The sequence below is a fragment of the Lygodium microphyllum genome, chromosome 25 (genome assembly GCF_053477565.2).
Source record: "Lygodium microphyllum isolate KBCC chromosome 25, Lygodium_microphyllum_v1.1.10, whole genome shotgun sequence".
Taxonomy (NCBI): Eukaryota; Viridiplantae; Streptophyta; class Polypodiopsida; order Schizaeales; family Lygodiaceae; genus Lygodium; species Lygodium microphyllum.
The window spans coordinates 90,797,734-90,807,129 of record NC_141159.1 but is presented as its reverse complement, the minus strand read 5'-3'; the positions used below and the strand labels follow the sequence as shown (position 1 = coordinate 90,807,129).

Genomic DNA, 9,396 nt, shown 5'->3' with positions numbered 1-9,396 from the left:
GTGAGGGATCAAGGAGAAGAAGCTTCCCATCTCCTCTCTTCATCTTCTTCTCTTCTCTACTCTTCTCTTGTCTCGCGTAGCTATGGAGGATGGAGCTTGTTGGAGAGGGATTGAGGTTTCTTGAGCTTTCTCAAGGATCGTGGAGCTATCGGCGTGCACGGGAGAGGAGGGTACTCGATCGGGCATCAAGGTAAGCTCACTACACCCCATAGGTAGGGAGGGTGTGTCGGCTATGTGAGAGGTAGCCATAGCCGCTCGGCTTAAAACGCTTGACCAATAAGCGGTCCGTAGGTCTCGGGGGTTGAGCTTGTAGCTCCCTTCATTTTGGTTCTGTTGCCGAAACCAATGAAATCGAGCCTTGAGCACCGCACGCTTCGAATCAAGCATAGAAGGAGGGTTTTCAAACCGAACTGGTGCTTGAGATAGATAGGAGATTTAGCTAGTTTGATCTTCAAAACAAGTAAGTATTTTGGTTTGTTATTGAGTAGGCAAGTACGTAAATCAACCTTAGCCACTGTTTTTTATTTTTGTTGCACTAGGATAGGATTACGACCAAGGAAACAGGGAGAACATAAGGGTTTTATGCTATTGAAAATAGGCTAAAAACTGGGAGAAAGGGGCATAAAATCTAAATCTTGAGTAGATGGATACAAGAGGGGCAACAATAAGGTTGAAGGAGACTTAAGCATGGCAATAAGAGGCTCAAAAGGTCAAGAGAAGCCTCATTTTGCAGTCAGATATTGAGAGAGAGAGAGCTTGAGAGAGAGACTATGAGTGTAGGTGTAGAAGGGATTCGAGGTATTCCTTGACCTTCTCTGAGTTGTGTTTGTTTGATCTGGAAAGTTGAAGCTTGTACCATGACCCCCACGCATAGCATTCATCATTCACGCCCTCGCAACTGTGCTGCGGCAAACACAATCAAACCAGGCTGCAGGTGTTCGAGTTCCAGAATCGGACATTCGGACTGTCCGACTCTTGGAGTTGGACCGTCTACTAGTCGGGACCACTCTACCAATTGGACCGTCCGACTTGGATGCACCACCTTAGAGTCGGACCACCCGGTCCGATTGAACCAACTACGCGATCGAACTGTCCGACTCTGCCAGTCGAACCCTACCACGTGGCAGTAGGACCCATTTTGAGTAGGACCGATTTTGAGACTCTGACCACCCAGTCCGATCGGACAGTCCAACTCGGACAGTCGGACTACCCAGAATAGGACGGTCCAATCTGGGAATCGGACCACCATGGTAGAACATTTTAAACTGGTAAGTGAGCCACCTCCTCATGCCAAGGCCACTCCAAACACATCCCCAAACATCCTTGATTACCTGACCTGGCTCTCAAAAGCCAAAAATAGGAGAAGCCACACATGGGTACCCTAGAATCAACCTTTAGTAGCAGGCCATAGAACAGACAAGACTTAGAGTTGAAACTGACCCTCAGATTCCAATCCGGCCTTGACGGAGTTTAGAGTGTGCAACATAGAACCTAGTGTAGTAATGGGCTCTACACAAGCATGGCTTCTCACTTGCAAAAGAGCAACCAAAAGCCCATACCCAAACAAAGACAAACAAAGAACCTAGAACCTCAATGGGCCAATCTAGCCAACAAGGGCAAAAAGGCCACATCGCAAAAACACATATGTGTTGCATTCGAATTGCATCTAGTCAAAGCGGAACGAAACAACCTCAAGCTACAACTGGGAGGATGACTAGAAATGACAGTCCTTGCACCTTGAGTGGCACTGCACAGACGACCCGACATCAATGGAGAATCCACATCTAGTTGTGCAATTGGGGACTCAAAGGCATGTATCAGAAGGCTTGAATTTACAAGCCAAGACTTGGAAGACGAAGACATAGTACCACCTGCTTATCTTAGAGTCAAACTCGCCGCAAAAAGGGAGCACTGTGTCGATGCTCTCATCGACGAAGGAGCTAATTTTAATATATTGACCTATGAAGCATGGACCCTACTAGGCCAACCAGAACTTACAACGACTAATGCAACTCTTAGTCCTTACGGGGGACACTCCCAAGCACTTATGGAGAAGTGCAAAATCCTTGTAACCATTGAAACGGAAAGCTTACCTATCATATTCCATGTTCCTCAAAATAGTGCTAATTGCAGAAAAGAAACCCTCCTAGAACGACCCTTCAAAAAGGCGACGAAGTGTGAGGCTAATTATGTAGCACAGAAGATACACTTGACACTACTAGGGGTGAGGGCAATCACAACCTTTAGCAAAGGTGACCTCATCAAACCTCGAGGGAAGGACAAGGAACATTCTGACATACCAGGAAAGTCTAGTGATGAGAGCAAGGACTTGTGAAAAGAGTTGATACAAGCACATGTTGAACAAAGAGAACCAATGAGCGAGGCCATTCTTGAAACAAGAAGGTCAGGAGACAATGCCAAGGTCAGGCTTTGGACTTACAAATATCGTAGAAGACCACAAAAGAATCCCAAGCCTTACAGACGAAGGCATCGATGGAGAGCCAGCACAATGCCGCGATGGAAATCCAAAGCATTGCTATGTGCTCAAGGGTATTATGCAGGTAACCGATGGATTTGGGTACCAAAGCCCTCGGCTAAACCACCTCTGTCAACTGAAGGCTAGACCGTATCAAAACCAGAGAAGTGCACGAGGAAATCTAAACAAAAAACCAAGTTTCGAGTCAAAAACATTGGAGTGACCGAGTCCCTCATGATTGAAATCAAGAAACCAAACAGGACTATTCGAAAGGTAGATCCTCAGCCTAGCATGCTTAACAAGCGAACATCAGATTTAACTGATGAGCGTGCACAAAGACCATTAGTGCCCAAGGAGCCTTTGATTTCCCAAGTAGATAACAAGCATCATAGGCACAACATTTCTCATGGCCAGATTAAATGCTCAACAACGCAAATGGTAGAATCATCTAACAGCCACGAGCAAATCTCCCAGCTAGTGTCAAAACCACTTAGGAGTCCCAAGTCTCCTACACCCTCTTTCTCTAATCGAACACAGAAAGCACAACAACAATCATTAAGTGCAGCCGCTCAATCCTAATCTCTATCTCCATCCAAGCTTCCAAATGTCCAAGAGGTGGGACATGACACCACCCATAGCTCTCGGCCTAAGGATATGACTGTGCAATCTAATATGACTAGATCAACTGAGGCTCGATTTGCACAAGTGAATGCTCAAAGGGCAACAAAAGACACAACCACTTCCAATCTGCCTGAGGACCTGACACTGCAATCTACTAACAGTAGCCAGTCCAATGAACTAGCCATTACTACTTCCAATCAGGAATCACAGTAGTCACAACCTTTGGTCGTGACGATACCTCTGATGGAAGGCATCCTTGGCCATTCACATGTGAAAGAGGTATCACAACCAACATCTTTGATACCCTTGGCATTGCCAAAGCATCTAAAGCCTAGGCTTGAGGAGAGATCTCTCGAAGAGGTGGCCAAGGAGAGGGTGCACCTAACCAATCAACCTAGCAAGGCTATTCAGCAGGCCACAACCATACCCCATAAGGACACATTAGAGAAAGAGAATGTTGAGGCCCAACCAAACACATCAACAGTTGACCTAGTTCAGGGTCCTGAGTCCTTAAAGGATGCATCGCAATTGACCACAAAAAAGAGAAGAAAACAAAGTCGGTTGTTAGTGGCTGTAGACACCAAGAAGACTGAGACCAAGAGCGTTGATGAGCTGTCGTCAAGTCCATCTACCAATGAGCCCGTTACCATCTCTCCTAGCAGTGGTGAAACCTCAAACACATCTGTGTGCTCTGAAAAATCAAAGCAACCATTACCATCAATGGTTGCTTACAACGCTCAATCCATCGACAACAAAACTCGCATTGACCAATCAAGAGTGGATACAACACTGTCACAACAGGGTGACAAGACTATACCGGTCACATCCAAGGAGGACCATGACACAATAGGAGCAAGGCCTCAGGAGAAACATGGAAACCCCAAGAGCATAAGCAATCCTAGCATTGACCAATCTTGCTCATCTAGGCCTGAGCCCCCAGCTATGCTAAAGCCTAGGAAAACTCCTAGAACCTTGCATAAGATAGCAACTGAGCAAGCCCTCATCGAACATAGAAGTGTTGCAAAATGCTTAATTGAGTTGGATGCTAAGCTCAAAGTGTTCGCACGTGTCTATATCCTTGCAGACATGGGTGCATTCCCTAGGGAGCAGCTTGAAGAACACTTGCCATTTTTCCTATCCTGGGAAGAGCAAGAACATCTTGACGAGCACTATGGCAGGCTCCTACATGAACACATGTGACTCATTTGTGATGAGGAAGTTGACAAACTACGCTTAACTGTGGCATTCAATGATGTGCTCTGCCAACCAAATCTCTTAGAGATAGAGCAACTAAAGCAATAATCAGAGGGTTGAAGTCAATTTGAAAAGTGTTGGATTAAAAACTGTGTTACAATGGCTGAACTAGGAGCCCATTCTAATTGATAAGGTTCACAGTGAGGACCTACATGTTGTGAGTAGGCTCGGACAAGGTACCATGCTACTCGATGTTGCAAAATATCTATTGTTATTGAGTAAGCTGCCACGAGTACTAGATGCATGTGCCACACTCCAGTACAATCCTGAGTTCTACAATTGGTTTTTATCCTCACAAAGTGACATGGATTCGTAAATATGTACATAAATAAACAATGAGTTTTGTGACCCTGTATAGATAATATCAACACACACAAGCAATGATAGTCAAGCGCAGGGAGAAAAGTTGGGTTTGACAGGCTGAGCTTCTCAGGTCCTCCTTTCACCACCCATCTAGAAGTCGTGTGATCATTCCCGCCTCCAGGTGGAGGGCATGCAACCCTCATTACCACCATAGGAAGCCCTAACCAACACCTCTGAGGACGTAGACGGGGCATCGATCCCTTCTATACACCTTTTCCCTTTTCGGTCTATCCTTCCGGGGACGAGCCCTGCTCCACTCCATCACAGCCAGTCCACGCAAACTTAGCATAAGCCAAGATCTGCTAATGGTTGGAATACACTCTGTAGTTGAAGCATGACAAATATCATCATGGGAGCCGTCCCTCTACAACAAACGCTGCATGCCTCACCCCTTCTCCTCATAAGCGCTTGATAATCCACTGTTTAATCCTTGTCATGCAAATAATTCTATCCTACCTCAAAGCCTAACCCTTGGTTCACATTTTTCAGGTTCTCCACCAGTAGCCATCATGGAGCACATAGTGCAGCTGGCCTGCAAGGAAGCTCTCCGTCGGAGGGAGCATAAGGCACTAGTGCCTCCACCAGAATGCTACATGCCTACTCTAAAGAGGTACGTGCCGAAAAGAGGCCCCAAGAGACACTGCCCAGGATGCATGCCAAAAACTCCCCAAGCCAAGAGGACGAAGGCTCAAGGGAGCACCCGGGGTGTAGCAACATCGGCCATGCAAGCCTCCACCAAATGCTCGGGCACCAGGTGCTCGAAAGAGGAGAATGTAGCTAAAAACAAGCAGAAATTTGATGAATTGTTTAAAATCATTCTTGAAATAGCTGCGGCCAGGGACTACACCATTCGGGTCCCGGCCGATATCTTCCTTGCCCGACCTGATGGGAGTCCCGCACCGGCACATCCCCAGTAGCATGACCACCCAAATTCACCCCACCTCATACAAATAGAATAGGACCTATATTGTATAAGCTGCTTGCCAAATGCCATTTTGTCATAACTTTTTGTCCTTAAGTGGTTAAAGAGGCAGGTTCCCCAACTGTACAAACCTCCCTTACTACCGACTACTAATACATGTCACATCTTTAACAAGCATCGATGATATGCATCGCAATCAACACCATAGGATTTAGATAAAGTAATATCTTCTTATGTTACATTTATTCATTATAATTGATGTACATGACTTGCATATGCTCTCACGAAGTGTCAAGTGGATGCAGGACGACACAGGTCTTTGTGCGAAGGTGTTCGGAATGCCTAGTCTATACCATTAGTTAAGGAGAGGTGGGGGGCGGGTGCCACGTAGCAGCCCCCCACCTCCCCCACCAAAAAGTAAGAGAATGCGGGGGCGCCCCCCCAAAAAATCGCGCCTGCGCCGGGGCGAGTCTAGGCGCGGAGCACCTAGTAAATATTATTGTGAGAGAGAGAGAGAGAGAGCCTTTTTAAGTAGCTAGAAGAGAATCCCAAGATGCCGTAAGAGAGGGAGTTCCGAGTGTGCGTTATACCAATAGTAACTGCGGGAGACTGGACTCTGGAGAGAAAATTAGTCACGTGTGAATAAAGCTTCCGTCTGCGCATGGACTTTACCAGCCTCCAGACCACACGATCCCTCACGCACATGCACATCTCAGGATGCGCGAATCTCAAAGAACGCAGCTCCTATGAAAAGAAGAGCAACTGGGCCTTTTTCTTTCTCGTAAGGGTTATTACATGAAGCACGTGAAAAGGACGAGTATAGGGATCACGGCAGAGCTGCAATCGCCCCTCTCCCTCTCTCTCATTGAGAACACAGCAGCTTTCGATTGAAGACCGTCGACAAAGCTCATCTCACTCATATCGCATTTGTAAGTCACTCAAACACCTGCATTTCTCTGAGTTCTTTCACGTATATAGCCATCCTGAAAGAAAGCTCCATTGATTGAGCTTAAAAGCTAGAATGGCCTATGAGACAAAGAAATAAGTACATTTGACCATATCAGCTCGCATCAATAACAACAATGGAAATAAAAAATGACTAACAATGCCGATTCCTACAATCATAACGATTTCAAGTGTAAGTTACTATCATGTACAAGATGATCTCTCGATGATCCTTAAGCTGACTAGGAGGATCCCACCCTGACCAGTAGGACTCTCTGGAAACTGTGGACTGTCCTTGAGGCAAGAACATCTATCATGAGGTGTGTGTGTTGCATTAATGACTACAAAATGCAAAATTGGCTTGCGAGGCAAAAATACATGCATACATTTGGAATTCAGGAAACTACCATGTTTCCCAGGTAGAATCAGGAAATCTTAATCTAAGAGGAAACATCGAGTTAGGAAACAACAAATAGCTTGAAGGATTAAAAACTAGGGATGTGATCCAATGTGGATATGATATATCACTGATAGCATCCAATAATAGCTTTCATGGGTCTATCCAACATGGATAAGTTGAAGCATTGAGGTATGGTTGCTTGATGGCATACCAATCTCATTTGTATCCTTCGGTGGTGCCACAAGTAGGACATGCACGGGCATGGGCCAAAGGCGATTTGTCCTACATCTCTCAATGGCTGTATCTAAGGTGACTCCCTGTGGTGGAATCACATGCAGTGCACTCTGAACTGTCAGACGTAGAGAGAGACAAACAAAGGGAGATATGTTTTGTGAGAGTGCACAATGGAAGAAGATCACAAACATGGAGAGAGAAGGGAGGAGAGAGATTGAGTGAATAGAGAGAAAGAAGGAACAAATCTGCATTAGTCAGAAAATGAATGCTGAATACAAGGCTGTGTCAAACAGCCCCTGCATGCTGCTCATATCCTGTTAGTGAGGGCACCAAAATGAGGTAGAAGAAGACTGAAATGGTAGGTGATGATGAGAGAATGGAGGTGGGAAAACCTGGCAGTGATCAGCCCTGATTGTGGCAGCAATATAAATAGGTTGCAAGTCTGAAACTGGCTGAGTGCTGCCTAGGGAGACAAAAAATCTGACTGACCAGCATTTCATGCATTGGACACAACTGGCCGACCTACTGCATGCTATGTGGCAAAATCTGTAATGCAGCCACTGGCTGTAAATGCCACAAACAGCGTGGACAGGGTTGAAACAAATGCGATTCGATTGAGAACTCGTGAAAATGTGCTGAAAACTAAAATTTAATGCATGGATAGTAAGAGCTCCTTTGTCTCCGTCAGACTCTAATGGAGTTCACAACCAAGAGATGACATGCATAAATACATGAAATGCTAACACCCCCTATTAGATCTTGGGAGTGGCTGAAGGCCAAGGAGATGCATATGATGAAGCATGAAAGACTATGGTAAAGGCACCATGAAGATATTTGTTGCATTATCAGTTGTGGAACAGTAGACCGCCTCAAGCTCGGAATCCAAGATACTCTCTGAAACATAGTGATATTGAACCTAAACATGCTTTGTGTGAACATGAGTTATGGGGTTCTTGGGGAGAGCAATAGCACTCTGATTGTCAACCCGAAGTATATAGTAGGCTTGCTTGAGGAAATCCGATCTCTGCAAAAACGAGATGAAGCCATATCTCTTCCTAAGTGGTAGAACACGATGCATGTAGTGAAAACCAGGAATTAAAGGATTTGTAGATGAAAGGACACTGTGCACAATAAGAGAAAAGAGATAGAGACAATGTAGAAAATGGAGTGAACTGCAATTAATCATTTCATTGCTAGTAGATGTATATATACATGGTACATTAAATGAGGTAGGTGAGCTTTTTCTCTAAATATCTGAGATATTTACAAAGTGGATATCTATGGGATCCTTTTGTCCACATATTTGCTTATCCTTATCTTATTCAAACGTTTATCCTTACACCCCCCCTCAAAAGGATTCCATAGGAAATTTGCAGAGAAATAAAGGATTACATTCAATTCAATAATTTAACTAGAATATTTTTCCCTCCCTATCGAAGCATGCAAAGGATTTGGGCGGCAATTTTATGCTTCAAGTGGGGAATTGATTTGGTGAGGAAATTAGTAGCATTATCACATGATGGTACATATTGAAGGATGATATGGGAAATTTCAACTAATTCACGTACAAAATGATATCTCATATCAATATGGCGGAGTTTCAGACTTAATTTAGGGCCTTGAATGACAGAGATTGATGCTTTGTTGTCGGTGAAGATGGGAATTTGCTGAGGTTGATATCCAAAGCTGATATCTTCCAAGAGTTTCTTAAGGTAAATAACTTCTTGGGCAGCCATGCTGCATGCCACATATTCAGCTTCCGTAGTAGAAAGTGCTACAGAGTGTTATTGTTTGGTGTTCCATGAGATGGGACCTCCTGCTAGTGTAATGATAAAACCAGTGTGAGATCTTTGGGTAGCAAGATCACCACCCCAATTTGCATCTGAATATACTCTTAAAAGAAAATCATTGTTGTCTTTGTAAAATATATCTCCACATGAGACGTGACCTTGAGGTATGGTAAGATACGTTTCAACTGCTTCCAATGTTCATAAGTGGGTTGATGCATGGCTTTGGAAAGAATATGTCCTGCATAAGACAAATTTGGACAAGTACAAGTAATTAGATACCGAAGATATCCTTGTGCTTTCATGTAAGGGATAGTTTCCATTTCACGAGCCTGCTTAGTTGAAAGAGAATGAGATGATGCTTATCCTTATCTTATTCAAACTTTTATCCATA

General features: G+C 44.5%; 1 protein-coding gene across 2 annotated transcripts in view; it reads left to right on the top strand.

Annotated features, from left to right (window-relative positions):
- Positions 1-6,184: 6,184 nt before the first annotated feature.
- The window catches only part of LOC148014488 (NAD(P)-binding Rossmann-fold superfamily protein), a 101,369-nt gene continuing 98,157 nt past the window's right edge, over positions 6,185-9,396 (top strand). The window contains exon 1 of one of the 2 annotated variants that reach the window (XM_087666344.1): positions 6,185-6,565. The gene's annotated coding sequence lies outside the window, so the exon portion shown is untranslated. The remainder of the gene's footprint in view (positions 6,566-9,396) is intronic. The other variant, XM_087666345.1, reaches the window with a different exon arrangement.